Source organism: Lepidochelys kempii, chromosome 2 (assembly GCF_965140265.1).
Source record: "Lepidochelys kempii isolate rLepKem1 chromosome 2, rLepKem1.hap2, whole genome shotgun sequence".
Lineage (NCBI taxonomy): Eukaryota > Metazoa > Chordata > Testudines > Cheloniidae > Lepidochelys > Lepidochelys kempii.
Window position 1 is genome coordinate 60,609,293 of NC_133257.1, and position 13,422 is coordinate 60,622,714.

General features: G+C 44.3%; 1 protein-coding gene across 1 annotated transcript in view; it reads right to left on the bottom strand.

Moving 5' to 3' along the window:
- Positions 1-5,557: 5,557 nt before the first annotated feature.
- Positions 5,558-13,422, bottom strand: part of PREX2 (phosphatidylinositol-3,4,5-trisphosphate dependent Rac exchange factor 2) — a 328,942-nt gene continuing 321,077 nt past the window's right edge. Inside the window, exon 41 of the transcript XR_012157169.1 lies at positions 5,558-5,696. The gene's annotated coding sequence lies outside the window, so the exon portion shown is untranslated. The remainder of the gene's footprint in view (positions 5,697-13,422) is intronic.

Sequence of the window (13,422 nt, forward strand, 5' to 3'; positions counted from 1 at the left end):
GGTTAAAGAAGCCAAAAGACTGTGGCTTACCAGGGCTGCCTGCAAGCCGAATTCTGCTGCCTGCCAGCCCTGTGTGTGTGATCTCACACACCAAACTGGCAGACCCTCAATATAAGAGGCAAAATGCAACCTTGTACCAAATGCACATGTGCTATGTAATGTTAACAGCAAGGTTCACCCTGAAAGAATCTACCCATTGTTCTCTAAAATGTCATTTTAACTACTACTTTTCCTTTTTTTTTTTTTTTGCTCCCGAAGCTGCAAATGTTTCAACACTCACACTATCATCTCCGTCCCAGAGGCTAGCGAAGATTAGAAGGTGAAAAAAATGCACTCGCGATGAAATGTTGTCTGAGCTCATGCAGTCCTCCCACACTGAAAGAACCCAGCAAAATGTGTGGGGGCAGACAATGTTAGAGTCCAAGAAAGCACAATATGAATGCGAGGACAGGTGGCAGGTTGAAGATAATAAGTGGCGGGTTGAAGATGATAGGTGGCGTCAGCTTGCTGACAGAAGGCAGGAGTCAATGCTGAGGCTACCAGAGTATCAAACTGATATGCTCTGGCGTACGGCTGAGGTGCAGGAAAGGAGGCATGAGCACAGACCGCTGCTACAGCCCCTGTGTAACCAACCGCTCTCCTCCCCAAGTTCCATAGCCTCTTCACCCAGACGCCCAAGAACGCAGTGGCGGAGGCCTCCAGCACCCAACCACTCCACCCCAGAGGACTGCCCAAGAAACAGAAATCTGGCATTCAATAAGTTTTAAAGTGCAGTGTGGCCTTGTCCTTCCCTCCTCCCCCACCCCTCCCAGGCTACCTTGGCAGTTATCCCCCTATTTGTGTGATGAATTAATAAAGAATGCATGAATTTGAAGCAACAATGACTTTATTGCCTCTGCAAGTGGTGATTGGGGGTGGGGGGGAGGGTGGTTAGCTTACAGGGAAGAGTGAATCAAGGGGCGGGAGTTTTCATCAAGGAGAAACAAACAGAACTTTCACACTGTAGCCTGGCCAGTCATGAAACTGGTTTTCAAAGCTCCTCTGATGCTCACCGTGCCCTCCTGTTCTCTTCTAACCGCCCTGGTGTCTGGCTGCACATAATCAGCAGCTAGGAGATTTGCCTCAATCTCGCACCCCGCCATAAATGTCTCCCCTTTACTCTCACAGATATTGTGGAGCGCACAGCAAGCAGTAATAACAATGGGAATATTGGTTTCGCTGAGGTCTAACCAAGCCAGTAAACTGCGCCAGCACGCTTTTAAACATCCAAATGCACATTCCACCACCATTCTCCATCTGCTCAGCCTATAGCTGAACAGCTCCTGACTACTGTCCAGGCTGCCTGTGTACAGCTTCATGAGCCATGGCATTAAGGGGTAGGCTGGGTCCCCAAGGATACATATAGGCATTTCAACATCCCCAACAGTTATTTTCTGGTCTGGGAAGTAAGTCCCTTCCTGCAGCTGTTGAAACAGGCCAGAGTTCCTGAAGATGTGAGCTTCATGTACCTTTCCCGGCCATCCTACATTGATGTTGGTGAAACGTCCCTTGTGATCCACCATTGAAAAGTATTCCTTTCGGTTTATGTACTTGCTGCCAAGGTGGTCTGTTCCCAAGATAGGGATATGGGTGCCGTCTATCGCCCCACCACAGTTAGGCAATCCCATTGAAGCAAAGCCATGCACTATTACCTGCACATTTCCCAGAGTCACTACCCTTGATAGCAGCAGCTCAGTGATTGTATTGGCTACTTGGATCACAGCAGCCCCCACAGTAGATTTGCCTACTCCAAATTGATTCCTGACTGACCGGTAGCTGTCTGGCATTGCAAACTTCCACAGGGCTATCACCACTCGTTTGTGAACTGTGAGGGCTGCTTTCATCTTGGTATTCTGGAGCTTCAGGGCAGGGGAAAGCAAGTCACAAAGTTCAATGAAAGTGCCCTTATGCATGTGAAATTTTCGCAGCCTTTGGGAGTCGTCCCAGACCCGCAATACTGTGCGGTCCCACCTTGCTGTCCTTGTTTCCCGGGCCCAGAATCGGCGTTCCATGGCATGAACCTGCCCCATTACCACCAGGATGTCCACATTGCCAGGGCCTGTACTTTGGGAGAAGTCTGTGACCATGTCCTCATCACTCTCCTCACTGCACTGCCGTCAACTACTCTTTCAGATTCTGCATATACTGCTGGATAATGCACGTGGTTAGAACAGTCATAACTGCCACGGTGATCTGAGCGGGCTCCATGCTTGCCATGGTATGACATCTGTAGGAGAGCAGAGTTGCAGCAGAAGCGGTGGGTGGATGATGATGCTGACAGCAATATGGCACCCGCACGGAAAAAGGTGTGAAACGATTGTTGGCTGTTGCTTTCATGGAGGGAGGAGCAAGGGGTAGGCTGGCAGCAGACAGTGCAGTATGACTGCTAGCTGTTACTGTCTCCTGGGTATTCATGGTGCTGCTGGATGGGAGAGCAGCCTGAGGCAGAATGGCCCCCTCAAGGCTTAAACTCACAACCCTGTGTTTAGCAGGCCAATGCTCAAACCACTGAGCTATCCCTCTGCCGCTATTCCAGGCAGGACTGAATCTCCATTAGACAAAACTTAAAGAAGAGAATGACCTGAGTCACTCCCATTTGTGTACAGGCGCCCTGACAGACCTCACCGAGATCTTCCAGGAGTACCCATGTCTGCCCAGGCGCCCTGACCGACCTTACCGAGGCCAGCCAAGAGCACCCAGGAGATGACAAGGATGGCTACCAGTCGTAATGCACCATTTGCTGCCACAAGCCAATGAGCTGCTGCTGTGTAGCAATGCAGTCCCACGTCTGCCAGCACCCGGGAGACGTACAGTGACAATGAGCTGAGCGGGCTCCATGCTTGCCGTGGGTATGGCATCTGCATGGGTAACCCAGGAAAAAAGGCGCGAAACAATTGTCTACCATTGCTTTCACGGAGGGAGGGAGGGCCTGACGACATGTACCCAGAACCACACACGACAATGTTTTTTGCCCCATCAGGCAATGGGATCTCAACTCAGAATTCCAATTGGCGGTGGAGACTGTAGGATAGCTACCCACAGTGCAACGCTCTGGAAGTAGACGCTAGCCTCAGTACTATGAACGCACTCTATCGACTTAATGGTCTTAAGTGGGGACACACACAATCGCCTGTATAAAATCAATTTCTAAAAAATCGACTTCTATAAATTCGACCTAATTTTGTAGTGTAGACATAGCCGTAGGCATTTTAATGCTGAGCATCATGTTGCCTAATTTTTAGGTGCCTAGAAAAGCCACAGGAACAACAGTGCAATTCACAAAGCTGAGCTAGGTGCCTCGGTTCCCTACCTATACAATGAATGGGGAGAGAGAGGCTCCTAAGAATGTGACCTATAAAAGCCAGCTTGTTAAGTGGGGAACTGTCCAAGCTAGCCAGTGTTCTAAACCATCCCTTTCTCAGAGATAAGCACCTAAGTCTAGGTTGCCAGGAGGTGCCTAGGTCTGCTAGTGATCCACAAATGGGAACCCCTCTCCTGTCTTATGCATCTAAGTAGTTTTCTGCGGGAATGAGTAAAGTGCCTGCCTTTCTCCGTGCACCATATCCGGAGAAGGAGGAGGTGGAGGTGCCAGTGCTCACCTGATGTCTAACCACTGCGCTAAAAGTGTACTAACTGGGTTGTGGGCAGGGCCATACCTAGGGGGATGCGGGGCCCAGGGCAGAAGTGACATCATTTCCGGGACCGACTGCACTGGAGAGGGGGAGGGGAGGCTGGGGGAGGCAGTTCCTCCCCAAACAGCCAGGTGTGGCCCTGCCCACACTCTTCCCCCACCCCCACAGGGCCCTGCTTCGGCAGTTCTGCTGGACTCCAGGGGGCTGGGGCCACACCGCCCACCTTCCCGGGGAGGCTGCGGAGGTGCAACATGCTCTCCCTCCCGGTGCTCTGGGGCTGGGGAGGCTGCAGCGCTGCTGCCAAGCGCTCTCCCTCCTGGTGCTCTGGGGCCCGCGCTCTCCCTTGGGCGAAAGGGGCAGGGCTGGGGATAGCCTCCCCAAGCCAGCGGTTTACCTACTGCCCATGTGGCACCAGCCAATCGTGCCCACCCTCGTGGTCCCCCAAAGCGTGGGGCCTGGAGCAGTCACCCTGATTCACTGTCCCCTCGGGACGGCTCTGGTTGTAGAAGACCCAAATTCAATTCTGCTCTCCCTGGCAGAGTGGGAGAAAGGATTTGAACAGGATTGTCCCACCTTTCAGGAGAGTGTTCTAACCAATGAATTATAGGATATTCTGATTGATAATGAAAGAGTGATTAGAGCAGAGGGACTTGACTGAGAATCTCCTGCTCCCCATGTGGATGTCTGAACCACCACACTACAGAGTTATTCCCACACATTATCTCAGTCACCAAATCACTCTTTTTTACGTATCTAGAGTGCAACAGCTTTAGCAGGAGAGACTGAGGAAACCCCACGTCAGAATATCCCATAGCTCAGTGGTTAAGCACTCTCCTGTTCAGATCCTTTCTCTCCCCTGCCAGGGAGAGGGGAATTGAATCTGGGTCTCTCGCATCCAAGATGAGTACTCAAACCGCAGGGCTAAAAGTCATAAAGTGGGCACTGCCACTGCTGCAGCCAGCCTTTGAATGGGGATGTGACATTACCCATGGTACAATCTTGACTTGTATGACATTTGAATGGCTGTGTCCTCTTAATTCTGTAATCTGGGATGCCTTTTACATTGCTTTGCTGTGAGAACAACCACTCCTGGTCTGCTTACAAACAGCCTCCATCATGTAAATTACTGCCAGCTATACTGTGTGAGTGCCACTCTTGAATTATGCTGCAGCCACTATTGAATTACACTTCAGAGCAACAACAGCAAATTCCTAGTCCCAGACTCTCCCCCAGAAATGTGTGATTTGTACTGCCCAGCCATCTTCTGGACAACACAAGCTCATATAAAATCTCTTAGTTTATTAATAGCAAATCATATGCATAAATACTGTTATCTCAAATGGAGTTTCCCAAACACTTCAGTGCAAGCACACTGGTTTAGATAAAACATTAGAACAACTTTACAAACTACAGAAAGATAGATTTTAAGTGATTAAAAGTAATGAGGCATAAAAGTCAGAATTAGTTACAAGAAAATAGAAAAAAGAAAAGGAGTACTTGTGGCACCTTAGAGACTAAGGTGCCACAAGTACTCCTTTTCTTTTTGCGAATACAGACTAACACGGCTGTTCCTCTGAAAGAAAATAGAAGTAAATTGCAACTAATGCCCAATTCAAAGCAAAACACCACATGTTTTAGCAGTCTTCCTGGCTGAATCTTTCAATTTGGATCTCTCCCCCAGTCCAAAGCTGTTTCCTTTGTTCTTCAGGTGTTGTAGATGCCGTGGGTAGAGAGAAAGGCAGAATCACTTGGAGCATCTGCTCCCCATTTTTATACTTTTCCCCCTTCTTTGAGAATCATCTCCAGCTGGGGTTTAGAAGACAGAAAGTCTGGGTGGATGGGAACCCCAAGCTGTTTCTTTGTCAAAGTGTAAATGTTTACTCACATCTTCTTTCCTGCCAAAGAATGGCCACTTAAACCAGGTGATGATCCATTTGATTTTGCTGATGCTTGGCTGAGGCATTCGCTAGCCTTTTCTTTCTGGGGAACTGGTGTGTGGCTGCTCCCTCCAGACTTGGAACACATCTAGTAATAATATACAGAGAAACCTTATAACTTTATGTGCATTGTTGCCACCACTTATTTTACCAGGACAATAACAACATAGCATGTTATGAGTTTTCAGATGATACCTCACAAGGCAAACTTTGTACAAGATTTATCATAGTCCTGTAAAAGAGATGAACATGGGGGTACAGTCTGTCACAGGAGACTGCTCTGGTAGGTGTTCTCAGAGCACGTCTACTGAATCAGGCCTCTTGGGCAAGTTAGGTGGCAAGGCAACACCTGTCTTCCCCTGGTTCATGAAGGGCTTTGGGGCTTAAGCAGGAGATAGACTCTAGATGGAGGCAGCAAGGAGCATGCCCAAAAGCAGAAATGTAGGAACCTAGGGATTTTTTTCTTTGAAAAACTTAGCTGCCAAGTGAGTTTAGGCACCTAAAGTGTTCTGTTGGAATTTTGTGGACTGAAGCAGGTGACTTAGGTACCTAGAAATAGGACTTAGGTGCCTAAAGCTGGGTTTAGGAGCTTTGTGGATTCCACTCCTTGTCCTCAGATAGCTGGAGCTTTTTCCAATTGCTCATAATATTTGAGGAGTGATGTGAAAGTAGAGAAAGTCCTTGAGACAGTCAAACCTATGTCCATTAAAATCTTTGAAGAAGAGTACCAGGATCTTGGACTGTATTGGTTTGGACATGGTTAGCAGTGTTAAAGCTATATACCAACACACACCTGATTCTTCCTGAGGGGGCAGTATTTGGTTAGGGATTCTTCCCCTGTAGGGGCTGTGCCTAGGAAATGCTGGGCACAGGGCAATTCTATCCTGACTGATTTGCTTATTTGGAAAGAGAGATTGATATTTCTGCCACCTAACTATCTGCGGTTTTAAATTCCTGCTACCATTTCATTTTATTGAAGTTGCAGCTTATTGCCCTAACATCAACTGTCTCTCACTGGCAATAGAGAGCGTAGCATGCTTAACATGATCTGCCTCACAATAAGAATATGCCTCATACAGTTAGCAAAAAGGTAATTGAATTTGTCTTCTATCTCAAAATAGGGGGAAAAGCTTGGTTTATAATTAGTGACTTGACATCCTTAATAAATTTTTAAAATTAATTTTAACTGATTAATTTTCAAGCTCTTGATAAAACAATTTACATTTCATAAAGTGCATTGTCCTAAACAAAATACTATCTTCTGTAATAAAACTGAAAGGATTTGGACACTAGGTTACTTATGTGCTTGATTTCCTGTGTGTCTGAATTATTAATAAGAGATGTAGGGAGTTGTTTTGTTGCGAATTTTTTCATGCAAATAGAGAAATATATTGTTTACTTCATAAAAATACTTCAGATTTAATCCTGCTCTTAGATAGAGATTCCTATCTGGTCATTTTAAATTTCTGTCCATCAACTATTTAGTTCAAAACTCTAAGTACAGAAAATAATTAGAATTATCAACCACATAAAAAGGTATTAAAGCAAGAAAAGTTAGGCCTCAAGCATGGAAGTACTTACTCAAGTTTAAATCAAAAGGACTATAGACACGGATAAAGTTAAGCACACGTGTAAATGTTTCAAAGATCAAGGCCTTAGAGTGGCAATAACTATTGACTGACCCTCTTTAACTCTGTTTGCAGTGTATTTGTATGAACAAATTGGATTGTGGCTGTTCTGTTATAACTGGGTTTATGGAATGGATTTTGAATTGTTCGGTCTATAGACTTTTTTATGCCAAGTGTAGATAGGAGTTGTACACTATTTCAAATGCATTTAGAATTATATTGAAATTTTTTCCCCTGATCCATTATAGTCAGTCAGCATAGGGAATGTTTTCCTTGCACCTTATCTTTAGTACAGGAGTTCTCAAACTGGGGTTCGGGACCCCTCAGGGTGTCACCAGATTACATGGGGAAATTGTAAGCTGTCAGCCTCCACCCCAAGCCCCGCTTTGCCGCCCGCATTTATAATGGTGTTAAATATATAAAAAAGTGTTTTTAATTTATAAGGGGGGGTCATACTCAGAGGCTTGCTATGTGAAAGGGGTCACCAGTACAAAAGTTTAAGGACCACTGCTTTAGAATCGGAGATAACTGAGAGATAAGCATTATTAAACAAGTTAGAGAAAGAAGGGCTCTGATATGAACAGTACTGCATTATCAGATATATTTATATTTAATTTACATTTACAATTAATTTACTGTAAGCAGTGTCAGGATGAGCTCCACCCTGACATCTGGTGGTGAGGTGTAGCAAGTTGTGGAAAAGAACTTCAGGGGCTGATCTCATTTGCATAGGCACACCCACCCTGCCTAGAATGAGGCCATAGCTGCCCAAATGGTCACTTTGGCTGCTGTGGGATCCCCAGTGTCTCTGTTATTGGGGCAGGAAGAATAAATTGTTATTACCCTGATTATGGGAACTGTGCTTGGAACTGTACTTGGCCTTTTGTTATGATGGAGGGACTCACCATCAACTAAGTAGCACTCGCTAGGCAAGGGTCATGGGTTCCAAAACTCTGTGAATGGAGAGAGGCTGGGGACAAGTATTAATACTTGGTAGCATGGGTCCCTTGGTTAGGGCTTTACATGCTAATTGTACTGCCTCCTCTCTCTCTACTGTGGAATATCAGAGCTAATTTTGATTTCATTAGAAATCTAGTTACAGGCTGCTGAGCTCACTTTGGGCTGATAGTGCACCAGCACTGAGGCTCCCCTACTACAAGCTGAATTCACGTTAGAGCTGAAATCACTGAGCGTTGTGTTAAGTACTGGGGGAGCCTGAAGATATATTGTGGAGCAGTTTGCGGGATGGCTGGAGTGCCTTGTGGACAGGCTGGTGGAGCAGTTCATAGGATGGCGGGAGCGGCTGGTGGGACGCGGAGGAGTTCATGGGACGGCAGGAGCTGCATGTGGGCCACGGAGCTGAGCGAAGCAGTTCGTGGGGCGGCTGGCGGAGCGAAGCGAAAGCCTATGGAGCTGTGGGGTGGTCAGCTTCAGATCATGTAAGGTGCCTCTTACCTCCGCCCCCATCTCCACCCACGTTGGGAGGTAAAGCTCTGTAGATAAACTTTTGAACTCTGGGGCTGCCCTGACCAGGGACAGAGACTTTTGGGTCATTGGACTTTTGGTGATTTGGGGTTGCTGAACTCAAGAACCAAAGGGAAAAGGGCATGCCCCAATTTGCTTGGGGTGGGTTTTTTTGCTCATGGGTTGTGTTATGAATCCTGTTGGTGGTGTTTCCCCAACATAATGCCACATTGTTTCTCTCTGTTATTAAAAGGCTTTTTGCTACACTCAGACTATGTGCTTGCGAGAGGGGAAGTATTGCCTCTTGGAGGCGCCCAGCGGGGGTGGTATATATTTGTCCTAGGTCACTGGGTGGGGGCTCGAGTCGGTTTGCATTGTGCTATTGGAATGGATCCCCTAGATATTGAACCCGGCCCTTGTTGCTGCCAATTCTGACGGGCAGAAGGGTTACATTACATTTGTTTGGCTTTTGGTAGTGATAAAGCTAATGGTAAAGGTGAGAAATAGCTGAAGAAAGGAGTAGGGGATACTCATGAAGGTGAATGAATACACAAGACTTTTTTTATGACAAATGCAAAATGTGAAGCGGCATTTAAGGAAGCACAGAGAAACAAATGATGGCATAAGCTTGGAAGAGGAAACAATAAGAGTGACTGGTTAACTTTAAGGAGAACGGTGGGAACAAGTGAAGTGGAATCTTGCTGAACAGATTAAGGCACTGAAGGAAATGGAAAGGATTTCAGACCAGAAAGAAGAGAAGAACTGAGCTTATTAGAAGATCGCATGCTGCACTGTCAGTTTGTCAACATGACAGGGAAAATAGATAAGGGATGTGTTTACCTGGGGCTGTGTTTAAAAGCAATGAGAAAAGGAAAGGTAAGCCAAGGAAGGGATGTGGATTTCATCTAGTGGACCCAGTCTTGCTCCCTGAAGTCAGTGGGAGCAGGATGAGGTACATATCTACATATAAATGGCAAAAGGAAAAAGAAGGACCCGAGACTCTGAAGAAAGGTTTAAGAAACTCCTGTATGTGTTGGAAAATAGAAATAAACTGATGCCAGATTTGTTGCTGGATAAGATAAAAGGCTATTGCACTGAGCTGGATTATGGGGCTAAAATAAATGAGGGAATTATTAAGTGGGTCTGTTTGAGGTGGAGGAAGTATGCTGTGGGAGAAGGAGTATTCCACATATTAACTGCATCTCTATATAAGTCAGTTGCTAATACTGAGCCTTAAGTAATATTTATTAGATGATATGCATTAGTGATTCGCAAGCCTCAGAAGGTTTAGCAGTTTAGTTTGAATAGTCATCCACAAGTCCAAGGTCAATTGGGTTAAAAAAAAAAAAAAAGCCCCTCCACAGCAACCAGCCCTCAGGACTGTTAAAGACTCTGTACCACCTTGTTCCACTTCCCCATATAAACTACACCAGATAAACTTTCCCCTTGCACTCCTTACTCACTCAATATGTTTTAGTTTAGAGAAAGGGATGAGGGTTTAAATTAGGTTTTTATATTCAAGAACTACTTTGCTTATTTCTAACTGGAATGGTATGTCTGAAAGTGCAACATATGAGCGAAAAAAGAGAGAGAAGTAAGGGCAAGTTGCCAAGATTTTTGTCTTCAGTGTCCACTCTCCTCACACAGAACAATCTGCCTGAGCACTTTCAGTGATCTCAGCACTTTTAATCAGATCCCTCCCTTTTATCATCCCACTTGAGGTCCCAAACATTGACTATTCAGTTCGTCAGGAATACCTCCTGCAGGAAACTAGTCTTTCTTTCTGGTACAAATCTTAACTCTAATGGCTCTTTTCTCATATCTAATTAAGGTTTTATGTCTTCCTTTTACTATTTCCACTGCAATACACTTTCCCTCTTCTTCTATTTTCTCACACTTAGCTTTCTTGTTTACAGGATAGTCTTTAGGGCCCCCCTATACCCTTAATCTCTCTTCCCCAAATGCCAAGCAGTATACACAGAAGCCACAATTCCATACAGAAATTAGGGAATGTCCCACATATTTGGAGCCCCTTGTAGCTATCTCATCTTTAGATATTACTTCTGAGCACAATTAACAATTCTATACCTCAGGTCCTTCTATCTGACCATATTCACTTATCTCCTGGCTCTTCCATAAATTTCTGTTATTGAATGCTTTAAAGATGGAAGCAATCCTCCCCACTATAAAGTTCTCATCTCCCAGGGGCCTCAATAATTACTTTTACCTCATATACAAACTTGGGTCCTAAGACTGGAATTCTTATTCTTTTTACTCCAGGCTTTGTTTGTTTTGCCTTTCCAGTCTTCTTTGTCTGCATACAGTAACGGCCTTTCCCTGCCACTGGAACATTGCTAATAAATGTATCTTGCTTAGGGACACAAATCTGATATCGACTCAGTTTTTACTTGGGCAAACTCCCTCTCGCTTCAGTAGGAGTTTGCCTGGCTGAAGCTAAGTAAAAAGTGAGTAGCTCAAAATTTCATCCTTTGACTCCACCTGTGCTGAAATTGTTGTTCATGTCTTGATCTTGTGCTAGCATAGTAACTCCTCTTGTTACAGTCTAATTCCTCAAATGCTTACTTTCAGGGTTTTAATAAGTTTGTTGCCACACTGCAATCACCGAGGGAAGCAGGACCATACCACAGATGTCCTTCATGATCATCTTCAGTTTCCATTTTATCCCTGAATCCAGTTCAAAACTGTTTCATTAATTTACAAAACTCTATGGGCCCTCTTATTTCTCTCTCTCATCCTCCTGGCAACAAACTTCCCTCCCCCGCCACTGCACTTGTCCTCTCTATTCTCTTTCCCACATTGTCCATGGAGGAAGGTTGATTAAACTGCCCCACTTATCTGGAACCTTTTAACAAATTATTAAATGTTCATTTTGAGTCACTTCTTTTGAAGTATCATCACTAAACTTTAGTTTCTTGTTAGTTTACAGATTGTCCCATTATGCAATACAGCAAGGACGCCATGTATAACATATTTTCTTTATTGTTTTATGGTGATCTAAATTGGTGAGCTCTTTTCTACTGAGTCCCATGTCAACAGAAACTCAGTTAGGGTAAGCGAACTGGTGTAAGCGAACAAGATACTATATAGCTTCTCACAACAAAATTCACTCTGAGGAATAAAGATAAATATGGCAATAATGGTTTGTTCTGTGGGTCTGGTCAGATTCCTAAATTGACAATCAGCACCTCTGTATTTGGAGTACCTCATTCCACTCAGACAGGGTCTTAAGCAGATATTATGCAGTTCTCAAGCTCGTGAGTGTTTGGGCATCCTCTCCAAATTTCCAGTATGAATGAAAATATACATAATACAGTACTTCAAAGCCCTCCCGCCTACCAGCTGGAGAGTGGCCATGTCCTTGGGTTTGCCAGGTAAGTATTTTTAAGCTAAAAAAAAAGAGTCCTATGGAGAAAAGGTAGCAGAAGGAGATATTAAAAGAATACACTTTCCTTAAAAAAAAAGAAAGTACAGCACAGAATGTAATTTGGTTTCTATGCAAATAAAATGAACATGAAAAACAACAACAGAAATGCAAAGAGATTCAACTTGTTTAAAAAGAAATGTAATGTAATTGTGTATAGGTACTAGTTAAATCAGGAAATGGACTTTAACTGTAGTTTTCTTTATGAGGAGATAAAGTAATTAGGAGGATGTTGAAAGGAAAGGTTATATACATCAAAATTACTGTGGTAAGAAATGTACTTTTTACAAAATCCTTCCCTTAGATGATCCTGCCCTTATTTCTGCAGGGTATGATGGGAGAGAATAGTGTTAAAGAAGCAGCATGAGCCAAAGGACCACACTGGAGGCAGCTTGCACCCACAATGGCTCGGAATGGCGGGGAAAGGCATGGTTGCATCTATCTTAATACTGTTCCAAAATGAAACAATGTGTTAGTGTATGCAATATATGCAGTGCTTGAGAAACTGACTAAAACCCCAATCTTGTAAGGAGCTCTATGACAGCAGACCCCTGCACTCACACAGAGCTCCCAATGAAGTCAAGGGGTCTATGAAGGCAAAGGGGTTCACCCACACAGAGTTCCTTGCAAGATAGGGGCATAAGTTTCTAACTGTCAAGTCATGGCCTCTTGGGCCCTGGCAGATACAAAAGCAGGGCTGTTTTTCTTGTCATCAACTACTACATTGCAATACCACCCAGCCACTGCACAGATGCACTAGAGAAGCAAGATGTTCCTTGGACTGTTTTGCCCCCTAGCAGATCTGTGCAACACACAGTAGGATTTGGTCTACACAGGGTAGAAATCTTCTCACCAGAAATGACAGAAAGTTAGTGTTTGGTCCAGTATTTACAGAAAGTTAATGTTGATCTCTCCAGTGAGAAGAGAAAGCAAACTTGTAGCTGTGTCTGGAGATAAAAAAGGCCTGTAAAAATTCTAATAAAAATAATAAATAAATAAATAAATAAATAAAAAATAAATAAATAAAAATTCTAGCACAACCAAAAAATGTGTATACAATTCTGGCAGCACTGTAGAACTGTGAATATCAGCTGTGTTTTGTTAAATAACTTGTTGAACAATAAGTAAGATCAGAGGCCATTCTGGATGTTGTCCAAGGCAGGAGACCTAGCAGAACAAGTAAGATATGAGCTGATGGAATCTTAAAAATGATTAATCATAATAAATCTGATTTAAGATTGCTATAAAGATGTGTTCAGAATGGATGGCATAAAAGAGTA